The sequence below is a fragment of the Euprymna scolopes genome, chromosome 10 (genome assembly GCF_053919585.1).
Source record: "Euprymna scolopes isolate OS-2025 chromosome 10, ASM5391958v1, whole genome shotgun sequence".
Taxonomy (NCBI): Eukaryota; Metazoa; Mollusca; class Cephalopoda; order Sepiida; family Sepiolidae; genus Euprymna; species Euprymna scolopes.
In genome coordinates, this window is record NC_136491.1 from 95,457,263 (window position 1) to 95,478,957 (window position 21,695).

General features: G+C 30.5%; 1 protein-coding gene across 15 annotated transcripts in view; it reads left to right on the plus strand.

Annotated features, from left to right (window-relative positions):
• The window catches only part of LOC145286150 (synaptotagmin-1-like), a 285,233-nt gene that overhangs the window by 92,564 nt on the left and 170,974 nt on the right, over positions 1-21,695 (plus strand). The window lies entirely within an intron of this gene.

Sequence of the window (21,695 nt, forward strand, 5' to 3'; positions counted from 1 at the left end):
CATGATGTGGTCCTTACTTGAAACCACACCAAAGACCATAACCATGGCTGGAAACTTTGTTGAGCTGTACCCTCAAGCGTTGAACTGTCCGGATTTGTATTTTGAGGGTGCTGGCAATGGTCCTGTTGTCATAACTTGAATCGGTAGAGACCATGAGTTGTACAACGGTGCATCTCTAATCTCGCTCATTGACTTGACCATTGTGTGATTTTTCAGACATGATAGAAGGCTCCTATCGCTCTTTGGATTCATACACAACTGGCCAACTAGTAGATGGTCTGTAACAAAAATAAACGGAAACGGAATAATGTCGTCTTTTCTAGGCCGACAATTGTATCGTTCCACCCTGTAGATATGACTGATGATTAGATATCTTTATTCAAATTAAAAGTTATATCTAAAAAGTTAGTTATTTTTATGCTTAGGCTGAATTTTTGCCGTTTCCATAATTTTCTTGTTTATTTATATTCTTTAAATCTCTTACCATCATATCTGCTCATCATCATCTCTCTCTTTTTTTCTTACATTTTATTCAAAACGTGATGCCAGACATTCACCTACTATCTTATATATTCCAACTAAGAAATCTTTTTAAGATTCTGACCGTCCCTTTAAGTGCAATTGTTTGAATCACCATTGCACTTTGTTCATCGGGTATGTTTGCCAGGTAATTTTTGAACTTCTTTTTCATGAGTCAAATTGCTCCTATAATAACTGAAATGATAGAGATCTTCCTAAGATTCCAATTTCTTTTCATGTCATACATAAGACTTTGGTATTTCGTTATCTTTTCTCTCTCAGCTCTATTTAACCCATCATCATTGGCGACACTAACTTCTACTAAGGTTGTTTCTTTCTCCATCTTTTCCCGTATCAGTGTGTCATGTTTAATAGCTCTATTTCCTAGGTACGTAGCTGTAAGAATTGTACAGTGATAGTGGATGTTGCATGACTTATTTCCGACTGTTTTCAGGTAGATGTTGTTGCTGCATTCGATATTCAACATTTTACAGATCCTCTAGTGGAAATATTTACACACTCCATTGTGTAGTAGCCGTCAGAATAAGCACAACTTCAAAACTGTATGTCAGGTGGTTAACACTCTCTACTTCTGTGTGGCAGAAGGTAGAACCTGCACTTGTTGTCATTGCTGAGACCACTTAGCTTCTTAAAAGCATTGGTCATTCTCTTTCCATGCAACATCTTTCCCACAGAAGAGACGTTGTTAGCCTGTCTCTCTCTCTCTCCCTCTCTCTCTCTCTCTCTCTCTCTCTCTCTCTCTATATATATATATATATATATATATATATATAGAGGTAGTTGCCTGTCTAGCCGCACTGATGAGCTGTGAAACAGCGAAACAGTACTGTATGTGGATGACTATATATATATATATATATAAAGACGAAACGTTCATGAACACATAAATCGGTTTGTTCCTTTTTATTTCTCTGTCATGTCGGAATACTATTTCCATAATTCGCATCATATATATATATATATATATATATATATATATATATATATATATATATATATATATATATATATATATAATGAAAATATATTATGACAAGTAAGCCGCCTGGAAACTGATGATTCCCTGCAGAGATAAAATGAATACGCGTCTATGTAGCTTAATATATATATATATATATATAAAGCTCAATGTGTGTGTGTGTGTGTGTGTGTGTGTGTGTGTGTGGTCACGAATAGGCTCCTATATGGTTGACTATTTTAAATAACTGATTACATATAATGATAGAAGATGTATCGAGACATAGGAATGGTTACGTTTGATCTGGCAGAACGGTGATTCATTAAAATTGTGGGGTCTGCGTACGTACCTGGTTCACAAAGTATGGAAATAAAAAATTTAAAAATGAAAAAAAAAACGTTTACAAGCGTTTTTGATATAGATGTACATAAGAATACTTTGATAAGTATGTTTTACCTTAAATAGGGATGGTATAATAAAATTGTGGGGTCTGCGTTCGCGCCTGGCCTCCTTAGAATGGAAATAGGCACAAACTTTAATAAAGACTTTTCATATCTATCTGCGTAGGTATACTTTGATAATTATGTTTCAGTTTGAAGAAATATGGTATAATAAAATTATGAAGTGTTCGTTCGCGCCTGACCTCCATAGAATGGAAATATGTCACAAAGTTTAACAAGGTTTTTTAATATAGATCCACAGAATATTGTGATAAGTATTTCAGTGTTAACAGGTATGGTATAATAAATTATGGGGTTTATCTATTTTATTTTTACTTTTATCATATTTTGCTTTGGTTTTGATACCCCCAAATTCGAAGCTATCTCTTTACACCCCTTCCTTTTCATAACCTATCATACTTTCATAAATCAGAGTCCATTTTCTGTAGGCTGTTTTTGAACTCAGTCAACGACGGGTACTTTTGCTAGTATATATATATATATATATATATATATATATATATATATATATATATATATATATATATATATATATATAATTTTACGGCCTGTTTTGTAATTACCCAGACAAACAAAATGCATGTTAAAAAAATTAATAAAGACATGAACACTAGGTGTCTTTTTTCATTAATAATTAATTTTCTACCATATCGTTTTTCGTAATTGTTGGATATGCTACTATTTAAGACCTGGAAATTACGTAGGTACCACTTGTTTTTTCGTTTGTATAATATAGAAACACCGACAAATTTTCTTGCATCCCACCTCGCCCCAACTCAATCCAAACTTAATCAATTAAATAGCATACCTTTTGCATGTTCAGATAATAAATTCATTCATATCCAACACACATTTTAACATATACTGTTTAAAAATACTTTTTTGTTTGTTTTATAGAAAAATGTTTGTTTTTTTTTTTTTAAAAAACCTCGGTTTCTGTTTTCCCTATGACAATTTTTTTAACGCCCTATCGATTATTACGTATCAACAAAAATACCTTTTTATTGATTTTTCTTTTCCTTTTTTTTTAAGCGGACACTAACAGTGGTCAGATTTGTGGTTAAAATCGATACAATTTAACCTGGATATGTGGTTTGTTTGTTTGTTTGTTTGTTTGTTCGTTTGTTTCCTTTTTTTTTTTCTCTCCTGATTTTACAGACTTACGAATTATCACATAATCATCGATGTTTACAAATGTGTAAACCGATGAGTTCGTCTTGGTGTTAAATACGTATAAACACCACATACGTGACAATACAACAAATCCCTTTTGTTGTTGTTGTTGCTGTCGTTGTTGTTGCTTTGGTTATACTTTTCCAAAAATCAGAAATATGGAAAATGACTAATATTCAGCACTTCAGTGAGTTATTACTTAATACTTACATATTTTTTAAAATTTATTTAAAGGTAATCATTACATCATTGATAAGTTGGGAAATTAGTCAGAAACAATTTATTTTTGTTTACTTCCCTATTTGTGACCTTTTTGTAACTTAAGTGTGTTTTCAAAAAATATTTAATATTTTAATATTCAGTAGAAGTTATTGTAAGTTGTATAAGTTCGCATAAATACCGATTCTGGCATGAGCAGCCATCTTTGTTTAGTCATTGGTTTGCGTTAAACAAGATGGCTGCTTTGCTCGGAATAGATGTTTACGTAAACTTTAAAGGCTTATAATTTTTAGCAAATATATTTTTAACGAAAGTAGATCATAAATATATGAGTAAACCAAAATAAATTGGTATTTACTAATTTTCCAACGATATTTACTTTATAAATAATTTAGGTGCTTTTTACGATAGCGTCAACAAATCTATTCATTTTTTGTTAAATGTCGTTTTAAGAAAAAAAAAACCATATTATATGCTTAATTGTCATGTCGAAAATAGCAATATACCCAAAAATTACGAAAATTCATCGAGTAGAAAGTTATTTATAGTTGAAAGTATTTTTTACGGAAAATTGGGTAAAATTGCATTGTTCTTAGACGTTGTAAAGTAGACAGTGAAGAATTCACACGTGGGGGACATAAATCGGAACGAATATTTTGGCTTTCTTGTTCATGGCGTGCAATATTTGTTGTCTACAGCGATAGACATTTTTTTTTTAATAAAAGCACAATAGTAGTTGTTCAACTCGATGAATTTTCGTAATTTTTTGATATATTAGTATTTTCGGCATGACAATTAAGTACGTAATATTGTTTTTGTTTAAGACGACATATTTAAAAAAACAAAAACGGTTTATCCCTCTATCTTCACAAGCACCATAATTTATCTCAGTGATAGTAATGATTATTCATCATTAATCATCATGATTATTCATTAAACATCATTCTCGCTTTTTCCTTTTTTTTCTCTCTCTTTTTCTATTTTTTTTTTTTTTTTTTTGCTTATATGCCCAGTTTTGGCGGATTTATATCCGTATTTTTTTTACTTTTCGTCTTTTGAACGATTATAGAGACTCCAAAAATAACCATCTCATGTTCATCATTTTTTTTCTTGTTCCAACGTAACCATCGACATTATTTTTGTTTTAAACTAACTATAGGCCTTGTAATAAGATAAAAAAAACCAAACTTACCAGGTAGGTAGAAGAGTAATTTATCTCGTCTTTAGTTACATTTATTTGTTATACAAGTTAGAAAAGCATTTCATCCAAGACATGAAAATTGTTAAAGAAAATGTTTTTACTATAGGCTTTAAAAATAAAGGTACAAGATTCAATTTGAAATTTATTTATCTTCAAAGTGCACTTTTATAAATTTTATAAAGTAAGGTATAAAAATTTAATTTAAATTAGATCAAAAAATTACCTTGGATTTATTTTATGTAATGTACATTCTGTTGCACTTTTTAAAAAATCATTGAAAATTTTATATTAATATCATTAATTGCTAGATGAAAGATAATGTTTTTAAATTGCAACAAAATGTACATTACATAAAATAAATCCAAGGTAATTTTTTGATTCAATTTAAATTAAATTTTTTTACCTTACTTTGTAAAATTTATAAAAGTGCACTTTGAAGATAAATCAATTTCAAATTGAATCTTGTACCTTTACTTTTAAAGCCTATAGTAAAAACATTTTATTTAACAATTTTCATGCCTTGGATGTATCTTATCTTTTTAAGTTTATATTTTAAAACTCTCCTTCTTTCTATTTCAGTTTGTATTTCTCCTCATACTACAACTCATTTTTGCAACCACCTCTTTGTATTATTACAGGTCTGAATATTCTCTCTCTTTCAGTTTGTATTTCTCCTCACACCACAACTCATTTTTGCAACCCCCTCATTGTATTATTACAGGTCTGACTATTGTCTCTGTTTCAGTTTGTATTTCTCCTCACACCACAACTCATTGTTTGCAACTTCCTCTTTGTAATACAAGTCTGAATAATGAGAAAATATGAATTTTTTTTAAACAAAAACTTAAATATAACTTTTTAGATTAAATTATTTTAAACTTCTTTCAGAATAGAAAATCTTTAAAATTTAATAAAGGAACATATTTCATATAGGTTTCATTAACAAATATTCAGTACATAACGAGAAAAATAGAGATGAAAATTTCAAAAGGACTGTATAACTGGTTACGGTCAATAGTAGTCCTCGCCAGCAAAAGTCTTTGTTATTATTATTCTATTATTATTATTATTATTATTATTATTATTATTATTATTATTATTATTTAAAACATTTTGTGTCCTGCTCTTTCGTGCAAGGACTAATATCTGTTTCTTGGTCACGTTTTCGTTCTGTGATTTATAATGGACAATGCCCTCAGCTAAAAATATAAGGAAAAAATGAATTTTCTTTACTGGAACAATTTCGTTCCGGTTAATTTCGGTTTTACCGATATTCAGTCAATTTTTGTACAAAATAATTGGCACTTATGCACTACTGTCATAGAAGAATGGCTTAGACTTTTTTAATTTTATTTTAATTCAATAAATATTCGAATAATGAGTTACTAATAGAACCTGTGGAAATTCCAAAGGGGAGTCATTCATATGTGATATATTGATGTTGGCATTCTGTAGATGTTCAGCATAAATGGAGACGCTCTGATATTATTGTAGCTCTTTTGTTACAACTGCAAAACTATTTATCTAAGCTAGCAGGGACGCCCGGCGTAGCCCGGTCGTAAAGTATGCTTACATGTGTTATTTTAATTCTTGCAGATTTCGTATACATTATTATAAAGTTGATGTTCTATCGCTTTTAATATATTATAAAGTTGCGATTGAAAAAAATAAAATAAAATATCGATATGACTTGGATGTATCAGCTTGAATCGAAACCGAAACTAAAACTTATGAATATATATATATATATATATATATATATATATATATAAAACTTCAGTGCCATCACCTATAATCGTAAATGAAACCAAAATTTATGAAGAATTCTTGATAAAATTATTCATAAAAAAGAATAGATTACTATCAGCTATAATCGAAACTGAAACCAAAACTTATGAAGAATTCTTGATAAAATTATTTATTACAATAAATGGAAGTTCATAATAATTAAACCGCACTCATTGGGATGTAAGCGTGAGACACAAAATAAATAATATACACGCTATCCTATCAATATAAAGATTTCGTGTTGTTGACATTTGTTGAGATTTAGAAAAGTTTAGGGAATTCTTTTAATGTTATATATCATTTTGAAGCGCGTTTTTCATCCTATCGAATCGTTCTCAATCTTTTCATTCATTTTTTTGCAGGCTTTTCGGACAAAATTCAATTTTCGATTTTCTTGTTCCAGTTCAAACTAGGCCGAAAAGCTGCCGAAACAGCTCGTGATATCAATGATGGAACCACTACCGAATATGTGGCACAATGGTGGTTCAAGAAATTTCGCAATGGTGACGAGATGAAGATGGTCGCAACTGACCCACTGAGGTTGATAACAAACATTTGAAAACCTTAATTGAAGCCTATCCTCGCAAAACTACACAAGAAGTTGCTGTTGAAATCGACAGTCATTCACCATTAAAAACAAATGGGGAAATCAAACAAAGTTGGATTAATGGGTGCCGCATGAATTGAACGATAATCAAAAATATTATCGTTTTGAGGTGTTTTCTACGCTCCTTCTGCGCAACAAAAACGACGCATTTCTCGAGCGGATTGTGGCGTGTGATGAGAAGTGAACCCTCTACAACAATCAGCGATGTTCAGCAGAGTGGTTGGATACTGGAGAAGCTCCACAGTACTTCCTGAAACCGAAATTGCACCCCAAAAATGTTATGGTGACTATTTGGTCGTCTGCAACCAGTCTCATCCATCATAGCTTCTTGAATCCGGGTGAAACAATTACAACGGAGGAGTACTGCCGACAAATTGATGAAATGCACCAGAAACTCCAATGTATTTGCCCAAGATTGGTCAATATGAAGGGACCAATTCTCCTTTAAGACAACACTCGCTCGCATGTTGCTCAGTTGACCCTGCAGAAGCTGAACGAATTGGGCTATGAGACTCTGCCTCATCCGCCATATTCACCGGACTTCTTGCCTACTGATTATCACTTTTTCAAGTATCTCAACAACTTCCTGCACGAAAAATGTTTCAAAAGTAAAGATGATGCCGAATCGGCTTTCAATGACTTCATCGCTTCCAGAACTCCAGATTTCTATTCTAATGGTAAACTTGTTTCTCGTTGGCAAAAATGAGTCGATTCTAATGGTTCTTATTTTGATTAATAATAATAATAAAGTTTATTATGAAAGGAGTTATGATCGTTTGAAGTTGAAGGTCAAAAAAAAAAAATACATTATTGTTGCACCAAACTCATAACTCTTTCAAAGCATTCATTTCTGCGAAATATTGTTACTTCTTTTATAGCCAATATTATTATTATTCTTTTTCTATCTGTTAATTGCAATCATGTTCACAGTTTATGACGCGTGAGCGACAAAGCAGGAGCTATTAAACTCTTGCAAGAGAGTGGAATCTGAAAATAATAAAATGATATAATCGCCTAAAAAAAGTAGAATCTCATTTACTTTATGGAGGAGGGTGTTAGTCTACAAATGTAAGAAAAGAAAAATCTCGGCCATATATTTGTAAGTCATCATCATCATCATCATCATCATCATCAGTATAATGGCCATTTTACATGTTGGCATGCATTGGGTGGCTTTACCTATCTCTGGTCAGGTCTTTATCCATTTTTTCCTCAAGTCCATTTTTATAATTTCCTGCCATATTTTCTTTGGTCTTCCCATGTGAACTAAATCGATTGTCTTAACTGTTCTTCATCTACTAATCCAAGAACTCTTATCCATGCTTTTAATGTGCCCATACCATCAGAGTCTCCACTTCTACACACAGCTCCCTAAATTGTCCAGATTTAATCTTCCTCTGAGATCATCAGTCCCGAGTTCGTCTTTAAGGCTTACATTACACATCTATTGTATCATTCTCATATCATTTCTATCCATGCAATGCATATCCGCAACCCTTACTAAACAAATTTCACCTCTATATATGAGTACACTGCCTAATAAACTCTTCCCTTGGTTGAAAGTGGTAACACTCTGCTGGTTAGTCATGGAAGAAGTGTAATGTTGTCCGGGAACCAACACTTTGTATGCTCAGTCGCAAAATAGACAAAGAATAGAAAAGAACTTCAACTCGCTTTTTTTTTTATTGCAACAATGATATTTATTTTCTCAGGTATGACCATAACATCATCCACATCTTGAACGTGATCTCGAATGTTATTCATCCTTTTAACGTGATCGTCCTCTTTCTCCTTTTTATAGTCTTTTTTTATTTCTTTACCGATGATGTCATTTGGCTTGCATTTGCATACGCGTGTCTTCACTCTGTTATAGAACTTCCATGAATTGATTCCATTCATTCCTGATTCTTGCAATCGCACTAGCACATGTTCCCCCTGTGCTCCAATGGTATTACCAAGGTAATAACAACCTCAGTAACTTTGCCGACAACTTCTGGAGGGCACCATGGAAGTCCTCTTGTATGAGCATGTCAATGACCCTCATCACAGCCTTTTTCATCTCCTTAATTACCCCATCACAACAGCCTCTAAGGTTTTGCTTGAGCTTAGGGGATAACCAAAAGTCACAGGGAGCAAGGTGTGGATTATATGAAGGGTGAGGAACTGTGTTGATGCCCATCTTGTTGGAAATGCCACTGACCTGATTTGAAGAGTGTTGGCCTATTCTGATGGAATCTCTTCCTGAACTCCCTTAAAGGCTCAACATAGTATTCCTTGTTGACTGTCTGTCCAGTGGAAACCTAGTGTATGTAGAAACAAGGGGTCATCATAAGCTTCTGGGTAGATTTTCTCTTTCTGGCCTTCTTGGATCTGGGAGAGCCAGCATGCTCCCACTGAAAACTCTGTCTCTTGGCCTTTAGGTTATAACAGTAGATTCAGCTTTCATTGCAGGTCACCAGAGCATTAAAAACTATGGGAGCTGAATTGATCAGCTCGACCATCTTCCTGATGTCATGACAACGTCTTTCCTTCTGATTTTTTCTGAACACCTTTAGGGACAAATTTCGTGCAAATCATCCGCATCTTCAGTTCCTCGCAAATAACTGTTTGTACAGTTCCCACACTGGCATCAAACTGTGCTGTTATTCTCTCTATAGACACACGACGTTCCTTACCCATGAAATTCTTTATTCCTCCTTACTCCTCCCACACATGTCATCACCCCCCACAGACTCCCCTACCTTTCTTGAATCTCTTATGCCACTCAAAAACTGATGCTCGATTCATGCAAGATAGTCCAAAAGCAGTCTGAAGCATTCCATACGTTTTTGTGGCATTTTTTCCAAATTTAAAACAGATTTTTATTGCATATCATTCTTTTAAAGTGTCATCACGTCCGGATTGCATTTAAATTAAATCCTCTTCCTGTTTGCACTAATGTTTCTTAAAAACATCAGACTAAAATTATAATTAATATATTCCAGTCAGGTCACAAGGAGCCATTTATCATGGTACAAATGCGTGGGCGTTTGGTTTTTGTTTATATATATATGTATATATATATATATATATATATATATATATATATATATATATATATATTGTCATCCCCATTGTATCACAACTCATCAGTGCAACTAGACATATACCATTCTCCGATTGTTTACATTACTTGTAGTGTTATAAAAATGCTGGAAGTGCTCCCCATTGATATCCATGCATTTCTGGGCATGTTTAACAATGTATGCAGATATTGCCTGTAGATCTTCTCTGGTGATTCTCCTGATAGTGTTGATAATGTTGGTCTAGATTGTGAGGATTATTTGCATAAACTTATTGTTTTAAAGTCTCCCAACGATAAAAATCACATTATGACAAGTTCCTTTGCTCATTGTTCTTTCTTGCATAAACATTTCGTGAACTTGTGTCAGTGATCTGTGAGATCTGTGGCATGTAGCACCATCTTATTGGAAAAAGAATTGCATTTTGTCTTGTGGTGTCAGTTCGTCGTTAAGAGAAAGTTTAGAGAGATCGGGCTACTTTTAAGTGAGACGCTTATTCTGAAAAAAAAAATTATTAGAGAAAGATTAGATATATATCGGGCTACTTTTAAGTGGGCCATCCTCTGTGTGTGTGTGTGTATATATATATATATATATATATATATATATATATATATATATATATATATATATATATATATATATATTACATTTTCACCCCAAACAAGGCACATTGCCACTTTGGTGTAGGGGGCTACTATCAGGGGCAACAACTACTGAGGTACTATGTAGGGATTTGGGCAGCAAGATGTCGGTTCACGTTACACTTGAACTTCTGCACGTCAGTACAGTTGGGGAAGCAGGGACCTGGAATGGAATTCCAAAGTCTAGCGGTTCTGGGGAAGAAACTACTGGAGTAGAAAGATCTTTTACATCTAGGGATCTCTACTGTGTGGGGGTGGGATTTAGCTGCCTGTCAGGTTTTTCGAGGGTGTTTACGTCATGGGGGCACAAGTGCTTGCAGTTCGTCAGAGCATTCACCATTAAAATACTTGTAGAACAGGCAGAGGGATGCAACATTTCGTCGATGGGACAGAGGCTGAAGCCTAGATGCCTGTTCAGAGCCTATCAGATTGGCGACTCTCTTTTGATCCTTGTCTAGGAGCGAGAGACTAGTAGCAGATGCAGCAGCCCAAATATAACAGCAATACTCCATACATGGGCAAATGGTGGCCTTATAGAGGTACAGGATACTTTCGGGCGTTATTAGTTTTCTAGTATGGTAGAGAGAGCTTACCTTCTTCGCAGCGGCCCTTGCAATGCTTTCAATGTAATTGTTCCAACCCATGTTTCCTGTGAATTTTAGGCCAAGGAGTTTGAAAGATGTACTCTCAGATAAAAAGTTGTTGGCCATTGCTATTGGTGGTAGAGAAGGTTTCTTATAATTATTGAAGGAAACTAGTTTAGTCTTGGCGGCATTGAACGTGACCATCCATTTTTGTCCCCATTCCACTACAGATTGGAGGTCATCCTTTAGTATTTCTGCCATTTCTTTAGATATGTGTTCATTTGTTTTCCTGTCATACCTGTTATGGAGTGTGGTGTCATCAGCATATATACCCATCTCAGAGGCAATTTTGTCGAGGAGGTCATTTATGAATATTAGAAACAATAGGGGTCCAAGAATAGACCCTTGGGGCACTCCTGCATTTATATCATATTGTTTAGATGTACGCCCATCGAGGACAACCTGGATTTTTCTCTTATCTAAGAAGGATTTAATTATGTTAAGTATTCTACCAGTGATACTGTATGATCTGATTTTCTTGAGAAGACCCTCATGCCATACCCTATCAAAAGCCTTAGATATATCTAGAGCTACTGCTCTGCCCTCTCCCACTTTGTCCAGTGAATGGTATATACGTTCAGAGATTACAGTTAGGATGTCTGTTGTGGAATGGGCTTGTCTAAATCCATATTGTTGGTCAGTCAGAAGTTTAGCATCTGTAAGTTGATGAAATAGAGCATGATTAATTATGGTCTCAAACATTTGGGCAAAAAGTGGGAGGAGGCTAATGGGGCGATAATTTAATGGGTCAGTTCTTTCACCATAATTCTTGAATACTGGTACCACAGAAGCAGTTTTCCAACAGCCCGGAAAGCAAGATTCATTAAGGCATTTGTTGTAGAGTTTGGGGAGAACTGGAGCTACTTCGGCTGAGCACATTTTTAATAGCACAGCTGGGATGAGATCGGGTCCACATGCTTTTGAAGTATCAAGGTTTTTTTATGATAGCATGCACCTAAGCAGGAATAATTTTCAGATCGTCTAGCATGGAAAGTCAGGTACGGGGTGGTTGAAAGTGTCCAGTGTGGAGCTTGAGACAAACCGACTGGCAAGCATGTTAGTCTTCTCGGTTGCTGAGCAAACAACCTCGTGATTGTTGGTTAGTGGGGGAATTGTTGATTGCCCATTATTTACTACACTGTTGTAGATTTTCCAGAAGTCACGAGTTCCTAATTTTTGTGCTTCGATGAGTTTTTAGTGGTTTCAGTAAATTCCCTCTTAGCTGTCGCTATTTCTTTTTTAACGTTACTTCTAGCTTCTATGTACTTCTGTCTGTTTTAACTGGGCTTATGTCAGTTAAATCTGCAGTACGCATGCTGCCTTTGAGCAATAACAGTTGCGCAAGTAGAAGTAAACCATTGGAGAGAGTGGGGCTTGCTATAAAATTTCCGCACGGGTACATGTGCTTCCATTGCTGTTTTGAACCATTCAGTGGTCTCATTTGTGCACTGTTCAGCAGGAAGAGAAAAAATATTTCCCTATGGGGCATCTCTGATAAGATCTCTGACGGCTTTCCTGTCAGCCTTTTTATAATATCTCGTTGTTTTGAGCACTGGCTCTTCAGTTTTGGCTCTAGAGTTTAGGGCGATTTCAACTATTATCACTGCATGATCAGCGTTCCCAAGTGGGCTGTCGGCATTTGTTATACAATCATCGGGAACTGTTGTCAAAAACAGATCTAGAAGTGGTGTGTGTTGTTCTTGCTGGTCATGGAAACAGGTTGGAACGTAACCATTTTGATAGGGAGTCAGATATAGATAAGCTATGTGTTGTGCTGCCTGCTGTGTCTGTGTAAGTAGAGAATAGAGAATATCTAGTGAATATATACATTTATTCTATGTTTCTTATAATTAAAGGAAACTCAGTTTTGTCTATGGTACAAATATAAACGTATCTCTCTCTCTCTCTCTCTCTCTCTCTCTCTCTCTCTCTCTCTCTCTCTCTCTGTGTGTATATATATATATATATATATATATATATATATATATATATATATATATATATACATACGTTTTATTTTTTAATACCGTTTTATCTGTTCAGTTATATATGTTTCGGTTGCCAGACCATATTTACGATCCACCAGCCTCGTCAAACCTTACAGAAATAAATAGCTATTATTATTTGCAATAGTATTGAGCAGTCTCTTCAGGTTTTACTAATTACCATTTTTACCATATATATATATATATATATATATATATATATATATATATATATATATATATATATATATATATATATATATATTAAATGCATTTAATGTCACTACAACCCGTTTTATGCCTTTCTTGAAATCATCGGGTCTGTAACCAGCTGCCCATGAATGGAATATTGTTGGGCTGGTGCATCAATTCTTATTCTTTCCATCTTGGACAGGGCCCGAAAAAAGAGCTTCTTATTTAATAGATCTCACACTATCTAACAAGATCCAGCTCCGTCATTATGTTGCACCCCTGTGCTTGCGACACTTGTACAGCCTCAAATACGACAGTCAGCAAAATCCCACCCATTTTCATTGGATGTCCTCAAATGTCTGAAAACTTTCTGTTCTAATAACTTTTGTTTTCAGATTGCTTGCCTTTGGAATTCTTTCCTTCTCCTTGTTTCCCGACTGTATCAACAGGCAAATATTTTAACATAATGTGAATAGACATGTAGCTGTACTACACCCTGTTTGAATGCCTCCATAAAGATAGCCTCTAATTGACAGTAACTCCTGACTTCTCTCGGTGGCAATTCATTTGGAGTGAATACAATATATATATGTGCGTGCGTGCGTGTGTGCGTGTATGTGTGTGTGTGTGCGTGTATTCGTGTGTGTGTGTGTGTGTGTGTGTGTGTGTGTGTGTGTGTGTGTGTGTGTGTGTGTGTGTGTGTAAAGAAATCAACATCTTTAGCTAAATGGGTAATTGAACGGTGTAGAAATAACACAGAGTATAAATTGCATTGGTTAATATTAGGAAAATATACATAAAGTAAATCCAAGTGTTGCAACCTTTGCGCCCTTGAATCATACCATATAATAGTATCGAAGGAAAATTTATTAAATAAAAGGCAGGAAGTAGTCCAAAGTTTTTTGCATAGAACTAAGTATGTTCTCTCCTGTATAAAACCAGACAATAATTTATATACGCTAGTTCTTTTACTTGGGGAAATTTTTTTAAATATGAATTAGGGAGAAATTTAAAGTTGAAGAATCTAATAAAAAAATAGCAAATATTTTAATAGTAGGATAAGTGTGCAATCTTTAATTACCTCGGTAGAAATTCATCAATTAAATTAAACAAGTAGTTAATAGGGAATTAAATAACATTATACATAATGTATTAACAAACAAATACGGATTTGATGTATTTGTGTAAGAAACCTGGTAAAAATATTTTATATTTTATAATTTAAAGATTTTATAGATATCAGTATAGATATGTAATGAGTAGAAAATGGTTTGAATTAGTTATGCTATCATTTTTACATTGTAAAGGAAATAAATGAGTAAATTTCCAAGCAGATTAAATCCCTTGAGCGGGTTTTGATAAACATCCATCTCCTATAATACGAATGAAAATAGTGAATAGCTTAACTAACTTAGATTGACCAATATGTATTTATTTGAATATAATTGTATATTAAATAAATATATATTTATACTATTAGGTAAATACCAAACTGTAAGTGTATACAAAAAATAAACAATACAATGGCGTTGTTAATATAACAAAGATGGCCACCAATAAAATATAAAATACAGTTTTAAAAAGTAAGAAGTTAGTTTTGTATCCACAACCCAAAGATATACATTGTAGATATAACCCCAGTTAACATCATATAGGCAATAAGTATTAGGTGGAATAGAATAACATTATTATTTTTGGTACATTAAAACCATTTAGAAATACTATTTAACCCATATGTAAACTAAGATTCGAATAGCTTTATTCTTTAAACTAAGATGGCTACCTTAACTAATCCACGATGTTAATTCTTCTATAGAATTTCTTTTGATATGATATGGTCATGCCTATTTCTTCTAAAGTAAAGTTTCTATTTTTCTGATGAGTATATGTAAGAAAAAATTCTATTCTATGTATTGACATATTATAGAATGGTTTATGCACACACACACACACACACACACACACACACATATATATATATATATATATATATATTATATATATACATACATATATATATTATATATATACATACATGTATATATTATATATACATACATATATTATATATATACATGCATATATATATTATATATATGCATACATATATATATATTATATAGATACATGCATATATTATATATATACATACATATATATATACATACATATATTATATATATACATATATATATATACATACATATATATATACATTCATATATATATACATACACATATACATATTATACATACATATATATATAAATATATATATATATATATATTCATAAATATATATATATATATATATATATATATATATATATATATATATATATATATATATATATATGATAAGAATAAAGAAAATAATATTCCGAAGAGATGGAGAGATGAAAAAGGAACAAACCAAGTAATATGTTTATCAACGTTTCATCTTTATTTCAAAACTTCCTCGGGATGATTAAATTAAAATACCAGTACAACATTTGAAAATGTACTTGCTATGGAAAGGGTGTCTTTGTTCTATTTCAACACAAAATAAGTTGTTGTCATTTCAAAGTATGTATGGCATTTTGGAGTGAGTGTGATTTCGTAACGTCATACAGCCGTTTTGATATTTAAAAAGATATGATCAATTTTTTTTTTGGGGGGGGAATAAATATAGCCATTATAATTCAAATGTGGATATGTAATTGAAATGAGATGAGCGTATGCTTGACTGATTATATATATTAATTATTATATGCATTGTTTTATTTTTTTTAACTCACACCATAAAATATTATAATTTTCAGGAATTTTGTTTCTTTTGAGATACATTTTCAGATAATTTTCTTTCATTTTTTTTAAGTCTTCAATATTCAATTTGGATTTATGTTAATTTTTCTGACGACTATTCTCATTGTTGTATTATTTCCAGTTTTTTTAGGATCGATAATTTGTGTTAGTTGTATTATTTAAATTATTGTTTTCATCTTAGAAATAATACGAAAGATACAAATTATGAAACCTGAAATAGAATAACCCGGTTTTTCCTTTTCAGTTTGTAAATGAAAGATATTTTGAAAATAGAGCATTTTTAAATCTACTGAAAAAAAAATTTGCTTAGCAAAATTATATTAACGTTCTTTATAATTATGTATGATTTTAACCGTGTAATCTAAAATCTAAATTACTAGAATTTACAAAACGATTGACGAAAAAGTATAAAATTTATAATTAGGCATTTGGACGATGTCAAAACATCGTTAATTCATTACCTACACAGTATCTGCCGTATAGCGTAATGGTGAGAAGCCCTGACTCTAATTTGGGCGGTCGGGTTTCGATCCACACTGATGAGCTATGAAACAGCGAAACAGTACTGTATGTGGTTGACTATATATATATATATATATATATATATATATATATATATATATATATATATATATATATATGAATACTTCTGTGTACTAGAATGTTTTCATCTTAAATTCTACACAATTATACAGAATGTAGAAACTATACATAAATAGAATTCAGCATAATAGTGACATGAAACCAATCATTTAATAAGAAACCATGACAAATGAAGAAGTAATTAATTAACTCTCGTTTTTCAATGGAATATGCTTAATTTTTCTCCAATAATCTTCTTCAATGTGAAGTTTTGCATGTTTTTCTTGCTGCTCCTTATTTTCCCTTTCTTAAAATAATTAAATGAAGGTCACTGACAAGCAGAGTGTGACAACTTAAGACTATATTTTTGTTTTCATCTTGCATTTGCAGAAATAAAATAATGATTGTTAATTGACGTATTTTTTCATTGTTATTCAAATTCGGAAATTTAGCATAATTGGGATCGTTATTTGAAACAATTTAAATGACATAATAAAGGATATATACCATGAAAATTAATTCTATACAGTTCCAATAGGAATGCATTTAAAAACGCAAAGATGCAGCCTGCTATTTAATATGTAGAATTTAGTTTTTAAAATTTCAAAATTAATGAATGAACATCAAAATTAAAAAATCACAAAACTTAATAACATAAAAAATAACGTCATTAAATCACTCAAAATGAATATAAATTAGCAATACTAGATCTAAACACCAAAATTAGTAAATATATATATATATATATATATAAATTACAAACATCGAAATAAGTAAAAACATCGGAAATTATTAACAAAACATCAAAATTAGTTTTTTTTTTAATATTTTCATTTTTAAAGCAAAGATGTCTAATTAAAAAATGAATACCAAATTAAAAATATCACAAAATAATAAAAACAAACACAAGAAACATAATTTTTCAAGAAACAAAATTAGTTTTAAAATATTAAATTGTTTTTTAATATAAAAATTAGTTCACAAAAATAAAAAAATTAGTTAAGAGAATATTAAGGTCAATAAAAAACATCAAAGTAAATTAAAAATCATAAAAGTTAACTAAAAACGTCACAATTTATAAAATGCAAATACTAAATTTACTTTAAATAAAACATCAAAATTATTTTTAAAAATCATCAAAATTAGTAAACGGAAAACATCAAATTTAATTTCAATATATACATCAATAAAAAAAAACATCAAAATTTGCTTAAAAACATTTTCATTAATAAAAACATCAGAATAAGCTTAAAATACTTATATTAATAAAAAATAAATAAAAATTAGCTTAAAAGCATTAGCATTAGTAAAAATACCAAAATTAGTTTTAAAATATTTACAAAAAAAAAACACCAAAATTCGTTTTTAAAAAATTTACATTTATTAAAAAACATCAAAATTAGTTTAAAAACATTTACATTAATCAAAGAAACATCAAAATTTGCTTGAAATATTTACGTTACTAAAAACATCGAAATAAGCAAGAAATTTTACATTAATAACAAACATAAAAATCATCAAAATTAACTTAAAAACGTTTATATCAATAAAAAAGTATCAAAATTAGCTTACAACATTTACATGTATAAAAAAATCAAATATAGTTTACAAAACGTAAAAATTAGCTTAAAAACACTTATAAAAACATCAAAATTACTTCAAAAACATTTACATTAATAACAAATATCAAAGTAAATTTTAAAACATTTGCATTAATAAAAACATCAAAATTAGCTATAAAACATTCATATTAATAACGAACATCAAAATTAGCCAAAAAAACATTTACATTATAAAAAACTCCAATATTAACATTAACAAAAACAACATAAAAATTAGTTTGAAATATTTACATTAATAAAAAAAAAACATCAAGATTAGCTTGGAACATTAACATTAATAAAAACACAAAAACTAGTTATAAAATATTTACATTAATAAATAAAAACCTCAAAACTTGTTTAAAACCTCTACATTTACATTTATAAAAACATTCAAATTAGCTTTAAAAAATTAACATTAATAAAAACCATCAAAATTAGTTTAAAAACATTTACATTAATTAAAGAAGCATCAAAATTAGCTTAAAATATTTACATTAATAAAAAACCATCAAAATTAACTTATAAAACATCAAAATTTACTTAAAAACATTTGCATTAATAACAAACATCGAAATCATCAAAATTAGCTTAAAACATTTATGTTAATAAAAAAACATCAAAATTTGCTTAAAAACAATTATGTTAATGGAAACATTATAATCAATTTACAAAACATCAAAATTAGCTTAAAAATATGAAAATATTAACAAAACAAAACATCGAAATTAGTTTTAAAAAAACATCAAAACTAGTTTTAAAATATCGACATTGATTAAAAAAGAAGCAAATTTGTTTATGAAAAATATCTCAATTAATTTTAAAATATGAACATTAATAAAAACATCAAAATATCAAAATTAGTTTAAAATCATTTACATTAACAGCAAACATCAAATTAGCTTAAAACATAAACGTTAATAAAATAAATATCAAAATCTACTTTCAGAACATTAAAGTTAGCTTAAAATATGAAAACTAATAAAAACATAAACATTAATAAAAAAACATCAAAATTAATTTACAAGACATTAAAATTAGCTTCAAAACATAAAAAAACATCATCAAAATGAATTTACAAAATATCAAAATTAGCTTTAAATCATAAACAATATTAAAAAAAAACATCAAAATTAATTTACAAAACATCAAAATTAGCTTCAAAGCATAAACATTGATAAAAAACATCCAAATTAAAACATCAAATTAATTTACAAAACATAAAAATTAGCTTTAAAACATAAACTTTAATAAAAAAGCATCAAAAATAATTTACAAAACATCCAATGTAGATTTAAAACATAAACATTGATAAAACAAAATCGTCAAAATTTGTAAAAATTATCAAAATTAACTTTTTTTTAACTTTTAAATTAATTGTGCAAACATCAACATTACTTTTAACAAATTAAAGTTCAAAATTTCTGAAAAAAGTTATTCACATGATGGTCTTTATTTATATGAAACACTTTTTTAATTGAAGGGTTGATACTGTTTTATATTGATAATATGTTTTAAAATAGATTGCTTTCAATATTAAAGCATTAATTTTCTAATTTTTTTTATTGTTGTTTATTTCAAACTATTTTTTTTTCTCATTATTTGTAGGTAAGTCGTTTTTATGTGGTGTTTGTGTGAAATTTAACTGAAACTTGAAGAAAAGGTAAATGAAAATATGCATTTGCATGCATTGGATCCAAAGGTAAGGAGAGTTCTTTGCTGTCTTTTGTGGGTTTTTTTTTTCTTAGTTTGTGTACTGTATTTAAACACAAAAATTACGAGTTCGAACCTCACTCAGGGTATAATTATTTTTACTTTGATGTAGTCTAGAAATTAACTTTGAAATTTCAAGTTACACTATTAAAATCCTGTTAACATTTACTTTTATTTTTTCTATAGTTTAGATGTTGATAAACACTTTCTAGTCTAATAATTTCTTTCCTTGGACTGCTTGTCTTTGAAATTCCCTTCCTGTCCCGGCTTCTCTGATTCTACTGTCATACATAAATTTAAATGTAATGTGACCAAATATTTTGCTGCTTAATTCCCTATTTTCGTTGTCTCTGTAGGTATGGTCCTTAATTCAGTGGAATTGCACTGGTCCGTTCTTTTGACACCTAACTGATTTTATATGTGGGTTCTTGGCTGCTTCTTGAAATTCTTTTCTTTTCTTCAGCTTTTTTGTTCATTTGTTTTTGTCACCTGAAGATGATTCGACGAATAATCAAAAACGTTCATGATACATATGAAACATAGATTACTTTTATTTTATTATGACATGCAAAAACGGCGATTAGAAAAATTGAAAAATTAAAAAACAAATATTATCAAGCAGCAAAATTATGTTTAACAATGTTTTGTCAACTATATATATATATATATATATATATATATATATATATATATATATATATATATATATATATTAGTGTTGAGACAATTAATCTGAATCAGGATTGAGAATCGGAAAAATGCAAGCTTTTTGGGATATCGGTATCGGAATCAGAAAAATTTGAGCCTATTTTCCAATACCAAAAACGATTCCTTTAATTATCTTTTATATTCGATTTTGGTTTAAGAAACATTTTCCACTGCTTGTAGTAATAATAAAAAAATAAATATTTAATTGATTAAAACTTTCAGTAAGATTAAAATCTCTAGATCACCCCCCCTCACAATTGTGTTTTTACGTTTGAGAAAATATATGCACATTTAAAATGTGTTTTTACAGTAACCAGTACAAAATAACACTTTTATAATTAAATATTTAGAGATTTATAAAGAATCGGAATCGGAATCAGGAACTTAGTTCGGAATCGGTAATTGTATCGAAATCGGTAATTGTATGGGAATCGGTAATTGTATCGGAATCGGTATTTGTATCGGAATCAGTAATTGCATCTGAATCGGTATTTGTATGGGAATCGGTAATTGTATCGGAATCGGTAATTATATGGGAATCGGTAATTGTATCGGAATCGGTAATTGTATGGGAATGTTTAATTGTATCGGAATCGGTATTTGTATGGGAATTGGTAATTGTATCGGAATCGGTATTTGTATGGGAATCGGTAATTGTATCGGAATCGGTAATTGTATGGGAATCGGTAATTGTATTGGAATCGGTATTTGTATGGGAATCGGTAATTGTATCGGAATCGGTATTTGTATGGGAATCGGTAATTGTATGGGAATCGGTAATTGTATCAGAATCGGCATTTGTATGGGAATTG